This window comes from Anser anser, assembly GCF_964211835.1.
Source record: "Anser anser genome assembly, chromosome: 1".
Classification (NCBI taxonomy): domain Eukaryota; kingdom Metazoa; phylum Chordata; class Aves; order Anseriformes; family Anatidae; genus Anser; species Anser anser.
The window spans coordinates 144502299-144518524 of NC_139720.1; the positions used below are offsets into that span (position 1 = coordinate 144502299).

The following is a 16226-nucleotide window of genomic DNA, read 5'->3' on the forward strand; positions in this document are numbered from 1 at the left end:
GAATAATGAGCCAGCTTGTGGTGTAAGACTAGAAAGGCCAATGTTCAGTGTGATTTTAGCTGACAAATCCCGAGGTTATGACATTAGGCTAGTCCAGTCATGGACCGCTGAAGGACTGAAACTCTAAATGTTTATTTTAAAAGGGGCATCCAAGCAAATGATCCAGATCATTTGCTGTTCCCTAGTGTGATTGTGTGTGTTCCCCTAATATCCACTATTGATACTAGTCCAGCCAGTGCTTGATAGTGCTTGAGCAAAGCCATTTGTAAGAGTGCAAGAGCTGGATTTCCTGTTGGCAACATCTAGATCATGGAGATGCTTAGAGACGGACCACAGCTAGAGAAGTTTTGGCCCTTCTCATTTGTACTCAGATGGCTTTTTCCTTTACTGACATCATGTTTATTGGCGTACTGCTCTGACTGAAGAGCTCTCCCATGAGAAAGAGGAAAGCTTTAAGTGAGCTTCACGACAGCTGCTCACTGATCTCCTCCGAAACTGCTGCAGGGTTTGTCAGTCCCCTGTACCCTCAGGTGGGTTTTATGCCTCATGGTTACCTCTAGGAGCACAGAAACCTCTGTCAGGGCTGTAGTAAGAGAGAAAGCTGTCTGTTCTGTCCTCCTGGCCACTTCAGTGCTGCTGCAGGGTCTGCCTGTTCCCAGCCTCTCCTGGGCAGGTGGGAGATACAGAAGGTCTGATGTTCAGAGAGGCACTGCTGGGGGTGGCCATCAGTGGGAGAAAGCAGCACCTTTTTGCTTATTTATCCCTTATTGACATAGTTTAATTAAAAGACCATCATGTTAGCTGGTTTTATTGAGGCTCTGCCAAGAGATTGGAAGTTATGGCAGCTAATTAATAGAAAGGCCATTAAAAGGTTTCTTATCTTAAAAGTGGTAAGGTGTGATTTGTTGTTGTTGTTGTTGTTTTGTTTTCATGATTTCAGTTCCAAGGCCAGATCATAAAATAGAGCTGCTAAAGGTAATCATAGAAAAAATAAAAATCTTGGTTTTCCAACTGTTTTGAAGATGTTATTTTTAGGGCATGTGCTCCTGTTAAATGTATCTACGTACTCCTAAGCCAAAAGGATGTGAAAGGAAACAAATGTGACACTTATGAAACAGCAGCAGCCTGGCTGATAGGGCTTTCACACCAGGAGCTTGCTCTCTGGGGTCTCTCAAAAACCGAAAAGCAAATTAATTCAGCCAGGACACAAACCAGAACGTTGAGACTGACTTTGGACCAGGCCCCAGCTAAACAGCCGTGTGGCTCAGGTTAGCCAAAATTAGGCTCCACAAAACACTGTCTTCCCCCGAGCTTTCTCGTGAGCCACTGGGAGAGTGACAGGACCATGAGGTGCGTAGGCTGCTGACAGCTTGGTGTTCACCTGGTGATGGTGAGCAGCCAAACACCTTCTGCCCCCAGGGACGGTGCTTGGTCAGCATGGCTCTAGAGAGAGGAGATGTGAGCGGGGCTCAGTGCTCTCCTCCCTCCCCGGTGACCTTTCCCTTCCCCAGCCCGCTGGGAGCAGGGCCTGCCAGCTGGGCCTGGAGCTGCATTTCTCTGCAGAAGCTCCTGCTGCTCCCTTTCAGCTATCTGTGGGGCCCAGCAGCCTGCAGGCAGTTCTCCTTGGAAAGCACAATGAGAAGAAGAATGTAATATTAAAAATAATCCAGGCATTAGATTAGGAGCTGCTGTGGAAAAAAAGCAAACCAGAACAAAACAAAACAAAAAACCAACAAACACAGTATCCTACTTCTCTCCGCCCAAGTTATTTTCCTGGATCTTTCCAGGGGGAAAAGTCTATTTAACTTTTCCCCCTTTCCAAGCTGCTTTAAAAAGCTCTAAGGCATGATTCAAACTCCTCCAAAATCTGTGGAAAGAGTTCAGCATCTCTGAATCAGGTCTTGAAGGCAGGGTGGTAAGAAGTGTCCTGCCTTATACTCAGGGTGAAAACAGAAATGTCCCAGAAGAGTTGTAAGTTAGTGCTATGTGAATAGTTATCTCCCTTTCCCTTTTCCCTCAGCCTTCCAGTGCCATGGTGGTCGAGCTTTTTCATTTTGAAGGAGCCAACCAGCAGAGAGGAGAAAGGGTCAGGGTCCCTCCTAGCAATGCAGTTGTCATTACCAGTGGAGATGCGTGCCACAGGAGTGATCCTTCCTCTGGTCCTGGACTGCATAACCTCACCCAGAGCCCCATGGCAGTGACTTTGTGGCTGCATGACGCTTTACCCCATAAGCCCCTAGATAAAGGCCATAAAAACAACCCCGCATGCACACAGACAAAGCAGAAGAGGCTTGGATGATGAGAGCTGTTTTAAACCCACCGATTCCTTTGAAACACTGTGAGTGAGACCAGCTCTGCTCCCCACAGCGTGCTTTGCAAACAGCTGAGGTGAAGGCTAGAGACTCATCAGTGACAAAACGAGCTCTGCTTGGCACAGTTTGTGTCGGGCACAGCCCAGAACGAAGTTTACCAAAGCCTTTCACCAGGCCTTTTCACAAAGGCACTGAATCATGCAGCAAACACACACACTCCTGTTCTCACTCAGCACCATTTTACAGAGAAAATAAACATCACAGAGCTGTAAAGAAAACCCCACACCAAGCCAGTGCTCACTATATTAGCTTAATTTTTCTAAAAATGATGCCCCAGGCAAGTTTCAAAATTTAAATTTCTGATACTCCTTGCATTTCCCCAAAGCTGTTTTTCATTAACTTTTTAACCAAGCTGTTACAGCTTCTTGAGAAATTTGGAGTCTCTGCGGCTTACTCCTCCTGACTGTGGGACTCGCTGAATATTGAAGAGCTACAGGGCCGAATGCTTTGCCCCTGGGCAAAATCAGCTGCAGTTGTATCATTTCTGACAGAAGTTCTGACAAAATGCCAGCTTCTGCTTAAACACCTGTAGTGCCCGTGCAATATTCATCAGTCTACCTAAGTGCTAGACAAAGCTGATGTGCTGGCAGGTATGTCTATAGGAAAGGTAGTAAGTACTTTGATAAATAAATCTGGGGTCCCTAACATATCTCCGGAATAAAAATGTTTTGTCAAGCCTGTGGATATACTCAGGCAAGTGAGGTGTTTGTGGAAACAGCATGTATCCCTTAAAAAATATGCTGTTTCTCCACAGAGCCAAGGCTCCGAAATCCTCTGCCCTAAGCGGGGTCCCTGGCTTTGTTTAGGATCACTGCTGTGTGCTCAAGGAAAGGCTGTTGGCTTGGGTTGTCTAAGGAGGGTTATTTTGTTCAATTTTTACTTCACTATTTAGCCTGTACTTGTTTTCATACTTTATACGGACCTTGCAGTGGAACTTAAAAATATGCACAGCTGGTTATTTCTTTTTGTTTTGCTTTTAATATGAAGTCACAGTTAGGGATCATGTGCCATACAGCACAGTAAACAAGTAGGTAAGGCTGTGGGGGTGTGAGCCTACTGTAGGCACCCTGTCCTACACTGCCTCTTGTTTGAACGTGGTAGCTCAGATTTATACTACTATTACAATCAGTACAGCTAATAATGATAATAAATACAGCAGCTATTTAAGGACAGATTCTATCAGCATCTTCCTTTTAGTGAAGTGAGGTCCTTGCAAAAACTGCTTCCTGCTGCAAAAGATTTTTCTGAACCACTTCTTCCATCATGCTCACTACAGACACTTTCCAGATACTCTAGCTCACCAGACACTCTTGGAAATGTCAGATATGTCTTTTGTCAAGGGCTTCTGTTTTTAACAATATATTAATATTTCAAGCAAGTTTCTGGCAAGTCTTCAGATTTTGCCAGTGGGTCCCAAAGTCTTTCAAAAAAAATGAGATTTATGGGCAGTGCTGGTGGGTGGAGGGCTGGACATCAGTAGTGTAAAAAGCATACCTTGTGGTTTTAGTGACGCATGAAGTATAATCACAGCTGGTAGTGGGTTGCATTCCAGCCCCTGTGACAAAGATAAAAGGCAAGGTGAAGATTTGCGATACTAATTATTTATGGGAGCCCGGTGTTCAGCTGTGCAGTGCTGCCATGGCTAGATTGCCTTTCAGAAAAGTACCGTAACGTTGGCTGCCCTGTAATATTAACTGCACTTACTTATTTTTGCATGGATGAATAGTGACAGGCCAAAAGTACTGCTTGTCGTGCAGGTCTGACCTGAGCTGTGTGCTCCTGGCGGCCGCTCCCCCTCCTCCACAGATAGGTCTTGATTTACCCCAGAGCCCCCATGGAGCAGGGATATGTCTGGCTGCCCAAGTCAGAGCGTCTCAGCCATCCTGTGGGGACAAGTCCTGTCCTCCTCATCTTCCAGGCACCTTTTAATTTGCTATCAGGTGGCTTAGAGAACTGTTGCTTTGCCCAGTCTTAGCTGCCATTCTTATCTACAAACCACCTCCATCACTAGGCTGAAATAAAACCCTTCCTTCCTTCCTTCCTTCCTTCCTTCCTTCCTTCCTTCCTTCCTTCCTTCCTTCCTTCCTTCCTTCCTTCCTTCCTTCCTTCCTTCCTTCCTTCCTTCCTGAGCAAGGTGACTTTATAAGCCAGGTCCAGCAGGAGGGCTGCCACACGTGGGAAGCTACATGAAGGGCTGTGGGGAGCCCTTTGCATGCTCCTCCCTGTGGAATGAGTGTAAAGCAGTGCAGACCTGAAGTATTTCAAATACAGATGTAGTCCCTGGCTTTAGCTCGAGGTTATTCCTGAGCTGTGATAAACAAACATGGATTTTTCACGTGGTGTAGATTTGGTTGCATAATGCAGTCCTTTTATTTCCTTTGATATAAAGTCAAATGTACAAATATACAAAATTGGAGTTACCAGCTGAGTGCATGTAGACACCACAACCTAAATATCTGCATCTCAGTGAGCCACCTCAGGCGTCTGTGGAGTCCAGAGCATAGTCCAACTTACCCACAAGTATGAGGACATCCTCACTTGTTTAAAACTCACTTGTTTAAACATCCTCACTTGTTTAAACAGTGAACACTACTAAAATAAAACAAGACCAAAAAAAAAAAAAGTTAGCTGTTCAGAAAATGATTTGCTCCAAGACTACCTCCACTCCAAAATCTACCCCTGCCATTCTTCTAAGGTAGTGAAGATTGCCTTCAGAACTAAATTCAGGCAGGCAGGAGGGCAGGAGAGCCCATCTCTGATCCAGAGATACCAGTTTCATTTGTTTCATCTTGTCACTCAGTGCTCTTCACACACAAAATAACCCCCTGCCCCCAAATGGTTGCAATTTATCATCACAGGTTTGCTTCTCTGTCCCTGTCCTTAAAACTTCTCGCAGTCCAGACGTGTTGAGCAGTGGACTCTTATTTGACCATCATAATCTTACTCAAATATCTAGCTGTACATCACCAAGGAGATTAGACAGCCCCCTGAAGTGAAGCTATGTGCACGCACTGGTCTGGCTGGACACGGTTGCAGAAGAAGGTTTTAAAGTGGAGCTGCTTAAAGAGTGCTAGTGGATGTCAGGTTATTTGCATGTCAGAAACACATCTGATGAAGACAACCAACCATAAACATCGAACATTTACAAGCCTTCTTTCATGCTCAAAGAAACCTGATGCTCAGCCATGTAGATGAATCATTTCTTTCCTCTCCATAGCAGAAAGTTCACTGAAATGGAAAGCAGCTCTTACAGATGAGTGCTTCAACTGGAGTTATTAACTATATTTTAATAGCTGGCAAAATGTATTCACTTTGCCTGTTATCATGTAAATAATTTTTACTAAATCCACTAAACCATCTTTGCAAGATTAGATTGGATTAGGCATGTTATAAAAATTACTTTTAATGAAAATGTTTAGGTCTTAAAGTGGATTTAAATATTATTTCCTATCACTTTAGGGTCTTTGTACAAAGGACAATAAGGTTCTTTATGTATAAATAGTTCAAAGCATCCAGCTTAAAATGCATTACTTGGGAATGTCCACGTTGCCTTTAATAGCCGACTCTTAATTTGAAGTACCGAGGTAGAACAGTAATCAAGCCCATTTTCTAATGCCTGGAAATCCACTTTCTTATATTAAAACATGTGATTTGTATTTTAAGTTAGCAGTCTCTTAAAATAAGGCGCTAAATTCAGAGGTTATAAAGCGCATAGTTTACCTGAGCTGCTGCGAGGAGACCTTGTATATCACACACTTGCCTGGGCTGAGCCTTTAAGGCAAAATTAATAGGGATTTAAGAGGAAAACACTGCTACAACCTCACCAGACCAAGGACACCCTCCTCATCCTCCTCCTGCAGCATGTCCCTGCTGTCCCTGCAGATGGCAGTGACCTTGTTCCTCAAGGAACCGCTCTCCCAGCTCTAGCCAGGCAACCTGGGGCTCCCCATGGTTTCCCTCAGTGCCTTTCCACTTTGGGGAGGGCTCAGCCCAATCTCTGGGGCAGGAGGAGACCCCACCACTGGGGAAGGTAGATCTTGAGGGCAGGTCTGGATGGAGAGCAGGTCTGTCGCCCTCCCCCCCGACCTCCATTGGTGCATTGCTCTTCTTCAGATCATCTCCCGTGAGCTGGATTGAAGCTTCATGTTGTGCAGCCACGTGCAATGGGGTTTTGCTAAACCAGCAATGTAGCTAGCAGATGGGCAGGCTGCACGGGGGATAGATACCTTACCATGAAGGCCATTGATCTCTCGGGTCTGTCTTCTACAACCTCTGTCCAAGATTAAACCTGCCTCTTCCTCCACCAAGGTGGGCAAGAGGTGCCAGGAGCCAGCCTGGATGGGTGAGAAAGGTGGGAGGAAAATTCATGGTACCTGGGTCCATGCCCACCCCACTCTACCTCTGGGATCAGCTCCAAGCCTTGGATTTTGAGCCTGTGACCCCGCAGCCTGAGGAAGACACCAAAACCTGTGGTCAGCTCTGAGAACTGTATGCACTCTTGGTGTATCTCAGGTGGGAAGGACATTAGCAAATGCTTAAGTATTTTCCTGGACCAAAGATTGTAATCTTATGTTTAGTGATCTATTCCAAAGAACTCAGTTTGGTAATTTGGAAGCTGCTTCCTAGAACAACTCAAATGTTCACTCTAGCTGAGTTATCTGATGAGGGTTCTCAGATACAAGTCAGAGGAGGTCCAAACGATGGAAATGGAGGGAACTGCTGAGGTTTTGGCACAATCCTGCCTCCTAAGTCAGAGCAACACTGTCTTCTCTCCTCACCTGTAGTTCTGCATTGTATTTGTAAGAGATTTAACAACCCTTGGGCCTTTGCTGCTTTTTTTTTTTTTTTCATCCTTTTGCTCAGGATTCTTGATACCCTTCAGTACATTTTACTCTGAAATAAATTAAACCACCTATATGCTTAGGTGACTTTAAAATGCGTTTTTACATTAGTTGGATGGTCAGTTAATACTGTACAAGACTTCTGAAAAAGAGGACTATGCTTTTAACCAGCTGTTAGCCCTGGAATAGCTGGCTGGCTCGCCAGAGCTGTGGGCCAGCAGCACGGCACTGATGATCGTGCTGTTCTTCCTGCTAGGCAGCAGGATTTTCACCCACATGCTTGCAGAAAGACCCATGTCCCCTGCTTGTTTATTTGCTAGTGAAACATTAGTTTGCTTGGGGAATTTCAGCTATGAGGCAGCCCATGTTTTGAGAATTTTGTGGGCTTTCTTGTTTTGTCTTTCCATATTCTCTTTTTTTTTTTTTTTCCTTCATCTCAAAGAAGAAGTTCATTGAGAAAACTGGAATACCTGGAGGGGGGGTAAGGGTAGGGTGGGGGTGGGGAGGATGGAGTACTTTTGGGGTTGTTTTTCAGTCCCTTTTGATCTGGAAATATGGTGTCCATAAAAAAAGCATCTGGCCTGTATCATTTGGAGTGCCCTCCTTACTGGCTGTTGCTAGCAGGCTTTGTTACCTTGCCCTGCACTACGCTGTGGGAACGACTGGGGTAGGTCCAGATGGGAATTTTGGAATCAGTCCAAAAAAAGTGATCCAAAAAAAACCACCAAAGCCCCTGCTCAGGGGCTACCTTGCATACTCCTGGATCTACACATTTGTCATGCCCTGTGGAGCTGTGCTCCTGCCTGCAGAAGCCCCCTGTTTCCCAGAGCTCAGCTCTGGGTGTTAGAGTCAGCCACCTACTGTTGATGGCAGAGTCCCTGCCCTTGCAAATCTTCATCCTTTATGACATGTCCCCCTCTGCTCATGGTTTGTCCCTGCTGGAGAAGCTCATTTTGGCTGTGCCTTATATCTTCTACTCGGGGATGGCATGAGAGAGAAAACCTAAGCAGCGTGAGATGAGCACGGGTCACAATGGTCATGAATGCAAGGGGTAAGTGCCTGCTTCAGAAATAGGAGCTGGGCATGTCAAGTAGCCTATAAATAAACAACTTTGGGGCCCAGGCTTTCAGAAACATGTATATGTCAGAGAAATGCCTGTTACAGCTCTTCAGCACTTTAAAACTGAAATTATAGCTACGAGCATGTGACTGGGAGCAAGAGTGTGAGGGGACCCGAGACGTATAGCAGGTCACACACAGCAGTTGTAAATTACGATAGAGCAATTTCACCTCCACAGGACAAATGGAAAGGTTTGCAGCAGGCAACCTGTGGCCCTGAACTAACCTGTCAGGCTACATCTGTCTTATTTGGGGCCAATAGATACTGACTCTTAAGGTGGCAGCTGTAACCTAGTCTGTCTACAGGAATCTCTCACACTCTCTATCTGTCCCATTTGCCCTGTGTCCTTGCATCCAGAAATGCATCCCTGAGCGCTCCCAGTGACAATGTGCCTGTGACATCAATCTCTTTCTATGGCTAACAAGTAAAGAAAAAAAGATGAGTTAAACTGCCATTAAAAAAAAAAAAAAAAAGAAAATGAAATGAAGGTGTGTTTGTGGCTGTTGTTAGCTCAGTCTATCTCACATGGAGATAAGAAGTGGTACAAGGCAGATGGAAGGTTAGATGGGCTACTGATGCTTTGTTTCTCCAGGGATGGGCTCTGGATGACAGTGTAATCTAAACCAGTCTCCCCTGCCATTGCTACTGCAACACAGAGCACAGCTGGGCTGGTACAGCTCCGTGTCAGTCTGCAGTGGGAAAACCGAACCATCCTGAAACAAAATACTTTTAGAAAAGAAAAAGAATAAAACTTAACCTTTTCCTCTGATTGGTTCAGTGTGTGGCCCCCACAAGCAATTGCAGCAGCACAGGAGAAGTGGGAACGTGATATTGGAAATCATTCCTGCAGGTGGGGAGGTAGGCAGAGGATCCTTCAGCTGAAGTGGCCACTGAAAGATTGTGGTCTCACAAAAAGGTGCTTGCACCATGGAAAGCTGCCATGGCCAAAAGTTTTCAGGTTAGGCCTCTGTGTTTGCAACCACCCACACCCAAGAGACCAGAGGAAATAAAAACAGTATTGCAGCTTAACAGAGGTGGGCAGAGAATTCTGTGCATGACTCGTATCTGTGGGCTTTTCCCCAAAAAGTGTTTCTTGTCTAGCGCCTATCTCTAGCACCACACAGAGCCCACGACTTACATCTCAGATCAGCATTATCTGGTGTGGGAAGGTGTCTAAATAACTAAAATAAGCAGGAGAACTCAACAGAAGCCTCGTGCACATTTGGGCTGTAGCATGGTCTTTATTTCGCCTTTTTTTCTCTCAATAAGAGGGCATGCAAGCTCCCTGAAAGACTCAAATAACAAGTATAATTCAGTCTCATGATTAAAGGGAACAAAGTATTGGGAATAATGTGTGAATTATTGGTGGTACTATTTTCAGTGCAGCCTGGCAGAGTCCTCGTTTGACTAAACAAGTCAGTCAGTCTGTATATAGGCGTTCAGATGGAGATTGATTTGTTCTGGAGAGAGTCGAGAGGTGTGCATGGAAGGAGGAGGTCACACACCTAGGAGAAGAATGCAAGAGTTTCTCCTGTAAAGTCTTTCCCTTGCGATTTTAACCGAGGCACAAAATGAGACATTTTTTAAACGCATGCAAACCACAGGATTACTACAGAGGGATCGTTATCCCCAGTTTAAATGCAGAGCAGGCTGGCATTTAACTGCAGTGGGACTGTGAGTGTTTGTTTTTGTATAGCACCTAGCACAACTGAGACATTGACCTGGCTGGCCCTGTAGTGCTACAGTAATTAAAAACATTCGTCTAAAAATAAATGTGACTCTTGCTTTTAAAAAGAATCCAGTTAGCACAGGTTGTGTCAGCATAGTCTCATGTACAGGGGAAAAGTTCCTGGAATAAAGACTTTTTATGTTGAAAAGTAATTGTGAGACTTGTTAATGAAGATGAACCCTCTCTTAAAATATTTCCCTGTTAGTCAGTTAGAGGATGTTAATGTTCCTTATTTACACCTTCAATATCTCATGTTTTCATACATCAGCAAGTGTAGAGGGCTACTATTAAATGATGAAAGTGCTTCATGCAGACCACAGTTTGCCTTTCAGGACCTCTAATATTAGGAAATCATTATCCGCTTTCCCTTTCTGACCAGTTCAGTCTGGGGAAGAATACGATCTCGGGAGCTGTCTATTCTGTTGGTTACCATTATGGTCTCTGAGCATCCGAACATTATTCTTGTGGTTGGGTCTTTCAAAGCCTTACAGACAAGCAGAAGTCCAGATCTCTGGCTGCAAAATATGAAAAGAAAAAAAAAAAGGAAAAAAAAAAAAAGGTGAGTTCAGAACACTTAAAATCCTTCCAAAGTAGCCGCAATTTGGTGCAAAATAATAGGCAAGTGATTCTTCTTCACTGAGTTCATCCTGGAGTGCTGTGCTATTCCCCCATATCTTAAGGCAGCTCCCCTAGCAGGAGAGCTGGGGACTTTGGCCCCTGAAATCCTTTTCTGACCACTGCTGCTAACCTCAGGGCTGTGACTGCAGAGCCAAGCTGTGCTGTCCCTCCTCAGGAGCTGAGTTTCTGAGAACACTCCTGCTGCTTATCAGCCCCTCTTCAGAGGTGATGAATTGCTGCAGATAGTCCTCTTCAAGTGAGCCAACCACACCATGAGGAGCAGTGTAAGGCTTCGAGGGTGATTAAGGCACTTGGTGGTTATCCACTGGCATGTGTCTGTCATTAGCTATTAATTAAGCTAATGAAGAGGTAAACATTGGCTTTAGGAGCCACCCTGAGACATGACAAGTTTGTTCTTGCTATATATCCATATGCTAGCATATGCAGAAAATGAGTTAGGTAACTCTTAATTTCTTGGACTATATGTGTCAAACTGTATTTTCTCCTAATTTTAGAAAATGTCATCTTGCTTCTGGCATGGCTGTAATTTTATGCCATGTCTAACTTTTAGCAACCTGCTTTCTGTCAGCCCACACCAACGATGGCAACTAATGCTCTCTGTAAGCCTCATCTGGGCTTACAGATCCCAGGTCTGCTCTGAAAAGGATTTCCAGGAAAACCCTTGGTAGGATGATACCGTGCATTATTTGAGTTCGTGCTGGTCAGTATCCCTGGCTCCGAACCAAATGCATATTTTCGGCTGGCATGGGGCTTCCCCCAGAGTCGCAGCTCCTCGGCCCTCCCGCAGCATGCAGGATGGCTCCCAGCTGTCCCCAGGCTGCAGGGATCCACAGGGGCACACGCAGGCATCCACATCATCACCTTTCAGCCCATCTGCCTGCACCACTCTCTTCTGGCACCACTGACCATTACTCTCCTGCCAACGAGTTCAGCATGTCTTTTGGGGCCTTGCTGCTCTTCTTCAACTCATACCAGTGTCAAAGGCAGGCAAGGAGAAAAAGGATCCTGGCCCCAGAAGCAGGAACACCTCCTGCTGTCTGAACATCTTCAGTCTCTGCAGAAATTAGTTGAGCTTAGCATGTGTTTTTGATAGATGCATTCCTGGAATATACAAATCTACAAAACTCACAGAAAACATTATATGGAAAGGAAATCACTGTTGATTCAAACTGACACTGTGTATTCAAAGAAGAGCTGCACTTCTCAGGAGCCAACAGAGAACAATGCAATTTCCTTAAACCTTACCTAAACTGGAAGAGGATGCAGTAAGGTCTACCTTTAACCAAATATCATCACAAAACATATCCTAATGATGCCTCAAAAGAAACCTGATGTTTTGTTTAAATTCCGTCTGTGCATTCCTTGTTCTCTATTCTTATTTTCTTTCCACATTAATTCCTCAGTGTTCCTGGAAGTCTGAAAAGAAGAAAATATTAAAATATAATTTTATTCTTTAGACATTATTCTTCTCTGTTCCTTTGCAATCCCCTATGTCTTATCTGTGTCTAAAAGTCTGTTGTATAATATGTTTAGCCCAAATAATTTTTAAGTTAAGAAAATATTTACCATTGACCTAATGGACATCTTCACCATGGTAGAAGTATCTTCATCTTGGCATAGTATTATGGTAGATTCAAGGAATCATATTTTATAGGATAATAGGTTTTGAACCCTTGGTGCTCTGAAGATCCTTGAGTTCAGTATATGAAACGTGGAACTAGAGCTTTCATCTTAGAAGTATTTAACACCAAAAATGTTTAGAGTTGAGTTTTCACAGACTGTGCCGTCTCACTCCAAAATAAAGTGTCCACTTTTCATTAAAGAGGTCTTTTCTATCTTTGGCCACCATGAAAGAAATTCAAGCTGTTGCCTGAACTGGCATTATGTCTTTGTGTTTTGCCTTAACATTGATGTTAAAGCCTCCATTTCTTCCCTGACACTTTATTAATAGCACTCTAGAAAGCAATACAGTGGCAAGGATTTTGAAAATCAAGAGGACCTTTTACTATTTTTCTTGGTAAATAAATGAGGTTTTGATTTAAAGTGTTTCTGTCTGTCTCAAAGTACAGTGTATAGACACCACTTGCCTCCCCAGCTTTGCTCAGCCTCTCCCTCCTAAACATTTCCTTTTTAGAGTGCCTCACATTGTGCCAGGCACTTTGTTTGCCACCAGCCCCAGCAGATGGAAATGTGCGTGCCTCGAACAAACGTGACCTTGTTAGGCTGCTCGTCCTTCACGTGTGAGCGAGAGAGATGCAAAATGTTACACCCACCGCCTTCCCGAGGGTGAAGGGACTCAAGCAGAGCGTGTCTGCCCTGCTGCGAGGTGTCTCTTGGTATCACTGCCTCGATACGATCAACACTGCAGCGACTGCTTTGCAGCATTGCCACGATGCTACAAAGCGTATGCTCGCCCCCACCGACGCGTGCTCTCTCCTCACCTCCTGGAAATCCCACCCAGGGGCTAAATGTGGTGTGTTGGGGAGGCAGCCATGGCTGTGGGCAGTGTGTGGGCAGCTTCCTTCTGGCAGTTGTTAAAGGGGAACCTGAGAGATATGCACAAAAATAGGAAGAAAATGGGCGAATGGAAAAGTAGGGTAAATAGAGTGTTGTAAAGAGTTTTGGTCCATGACAGATGTTAAAAAAAAAAAAAGTTCTAAAAAATGGCTGTAATCTCTTTTGCCCACGCCATGTTTTGCTATAGAATAAGTGGGATTTGTCTCGCTTTATACATTACACAAGAAAGTTCTAAGTCTAAAGTCTGTTGGCAAGGGGTCTCTGAGATACACATATGGGGGCTCTGAGACACCCACATGGGGCAGGCAGAGAGGACAACCAGCTTGCCCAGAGAAGCTGTGGCTGCCCCATCCCTGGAGGTGTTCAAGGCCAGGTTGGATGGCCACACTCAGCTCATTGCCTTAATAAGAATAAAAACTGTTCCTCTTATAACTCTGTGAACTTCAGGCAGCCAAGCCCAACCCCTGCTGTGAGATGTGCTAAGAGGCTAAAGGCAAGGGCCAAGGGAGGGCACTGTTCCCAGCATGAATCACAGCTGTGGGCAACATTTTGGTGCCCTGAAAGTTCCCTTCCCATTTAAAGCATCTCCTTAGAGGAGGAGTGTTGCCAAGCGTGGGGGAGTCCAAGAGAAGGGCTGCAGAAAGCAAGCCTGGGCAGTGCTGGCCGTGAGAGGTGGAAGGGGTGCAGCTCCCCGCCGGCCATCCTAAACCTTTTGTCCACACCTCCAAACCTCTATACAACTTCCAGACACAACTCGTCTTCTGCTGGCATTTCCTTCTGAATTCTCTGTATGAGGGAAGGAAGAAAATATAATTAGGATATAGTAAGATACCATTAGGGATAAATGGGAATTTTTGTCTCCGTGGCACTACCATCCTTTTAAATTAAATAAATCTAGGCCATTTCAGCACTGATTAAGATTACTGAAGCTTGACAGTGGGCATCACAGTAATTTGTCTTTAACCCTCTCCCCTTTGTCACTGGAGGAATTCCACAGATTCAGGGGGATACAGATCAGGCTATCAAGAACTTCATATGTGCTTTCCAGACCGGGCCGTGTGGGTGACTGATGGCAGCTCTTAACAAGTATTAGCTCACTGAGCAGTTGTTAGCAGTAGACAAGCACGATTCGAAAGACAGACAGCCTGAAATCTGTAAGAAGTTAGCACTCAGAACAACTTAAAAGCAAGCCCTGATACCTTTATATCTCTCCTTTGTTCAGGGTGGTGATGGGGTTGCCAGCGAAAGCGTGTCCTCTCCTTTTAGGGTGTAAGTCCCTGCTGTTGGCAAATTGTTTTCGTGTTTGGTAAACTGGCCAGCTTGTGACCTATTAGCTGCTGACAAGTGAAGAGGGTGCTCTTCTATCCTTGGGACAGCAATCAAAAAATAATAGGCCAGATCCTCAAGTCTGATCTGGCACTTCTGTGGTGTGCAGGCGGCAAAAAGGAGCTGGCAATCATCTGGCTGTAAATGGCCAGCCAAAAATGCCTCTCCCGGTCACCCCACCTCACAGGGAGGGCAAAGAAATATGAAGCAGGTGGAGATCTGTCCTATATGGAGCTCAGCTTAACCCCAATCACTGCGTGGTCAGGGTGTTTCCCAGTGCAAATGGGATGTCTTAACCCATAGGCATGATATAGACTGCTAAGAAAATTCATCTGGCCTGGTCCTGGTAGCCTTCATTTTGTGGATCAGCCTAGGGCATGCTGCAGATCAATCAGGTTACTCCGAGGCCTGCTACCAGCTTTCTGCCAGCAGTGCTTCTTGGGGTAATTAATAGGCAGTGCTGGGTCTGAGGAGGGGAGGAGAGAGGTTATCAGTAACTTCTAAGCTGAATTTCTGCAGGAATGGAGAACAAAGAAGAAAGATGTTTGGAGCTCCTTGTCTCTTTCCCCGTTGATCTTGACCCAAACTGGTCCTTTTTTTTCCTTCGTGCTTGGAATTACCTCTCTTTCCTTCACCCTCCTAACTGCCCTTCCCATAGGTGAGGGCTGAGAGGCAGCCCGGTAGCAGGAGGTTTTTCCAGGCCTCGCTGGAGCTCCAGAGAAGAAAGAAATATCTTTCCTGGCAAGAAAACGTTGGCAGCATTAGTTATTGCCAATGCCAAGTGTTAAGAAAAAGACAAACAATGAGACAGATTTCAACAAACTAGAGATTAAAAACGTGTCTCTGGATTGTGTTAATGGCCTCCTGATACTTTGGCTTGTGGTGTAAGGAAGGGTTGGATAGGTTGTGTGGAAAGAGAAGGATGTTAACAACTTTCTTTATCTATCACAAAACTTCAAGGTGTCATTTTGAAAAATGAAAGCTGATATTCTTCTTCAGTCCTGTGTCTTCAGGACTGGAGTAAAAGATCAAATTTTACTTAACCATTGGACAAAATGGTAAATGGGCAACACCATGCAACTTGTTCTGGCCTTCTTCTCTTAAAGACATCTGAGTTTCTGATGAAGACATCATACAGTTGTCCTCTACCACAGCTAAGAACTGGGAGAAGTAAGCACTCTTGCAGTGGTACATTTTATTCACTTTTGTCATTTTGTGGCTGTGTAGTGCCTTATTTCCTTTGCCCAAATACTGGAAATCACAAGCCATCCCCATAGGACTATTATGCTCTAATTCCTGATTAGATTTTGCCCCAGATTTTCCTTCAAAAGCATTCTCTGGTGAAAAAGAAAAAAATATTTATATTTTTAACTTTAACTTTTTTTTTTTCTTTTCCCCAGTGAAACGTTTGCTTCCTAAAATTGATATTTGGTTTGTTGGGAAAACAACTGAAATGAATTGAAACTTTGACTGTAGGACCTTATGAGAGCTCTGGTTCAGCGAGCCTAGGGGCTGTTCTTCTCTCTAAGGTTGGTTCCTCACCTGCAGCGCTGTATCCCAGGGAGCCCATCTCCTCAGCATGAAAACATGAAAATAGCACAGCCTGTTATGGGATCCTGGTGTGTGGAAAGGATGGGGAGGTAAGACAGAGGGTAAACAGCTCTCAGCAGGCACTTCAGAGGC

At 44.8% G+C, this 16226-nt stretch overlaps 1 long non-coding RNA gene across 1 annotated transcript; it reads right to left on the reverse strand.

Moving 5' to 3' along the window:
• Positions 1–9633: 9633 nt before the first annotated feature.
• LOC310893159 lies at positions 9634–11782 on the reverse strand. The gene is made up of 3 exons (XR_014578767.1): positions 10810–11782; positions 10492–10576; positions 9634–9837 (listed from the first exon to the last, which is right to left on the reverse strand). It is a non-coding gene; the product is annotated as an uncharacterized lncRNA (long non-coding RNA).
• Positions 11783–16226: the final 4444 nt, after the last annotated feature.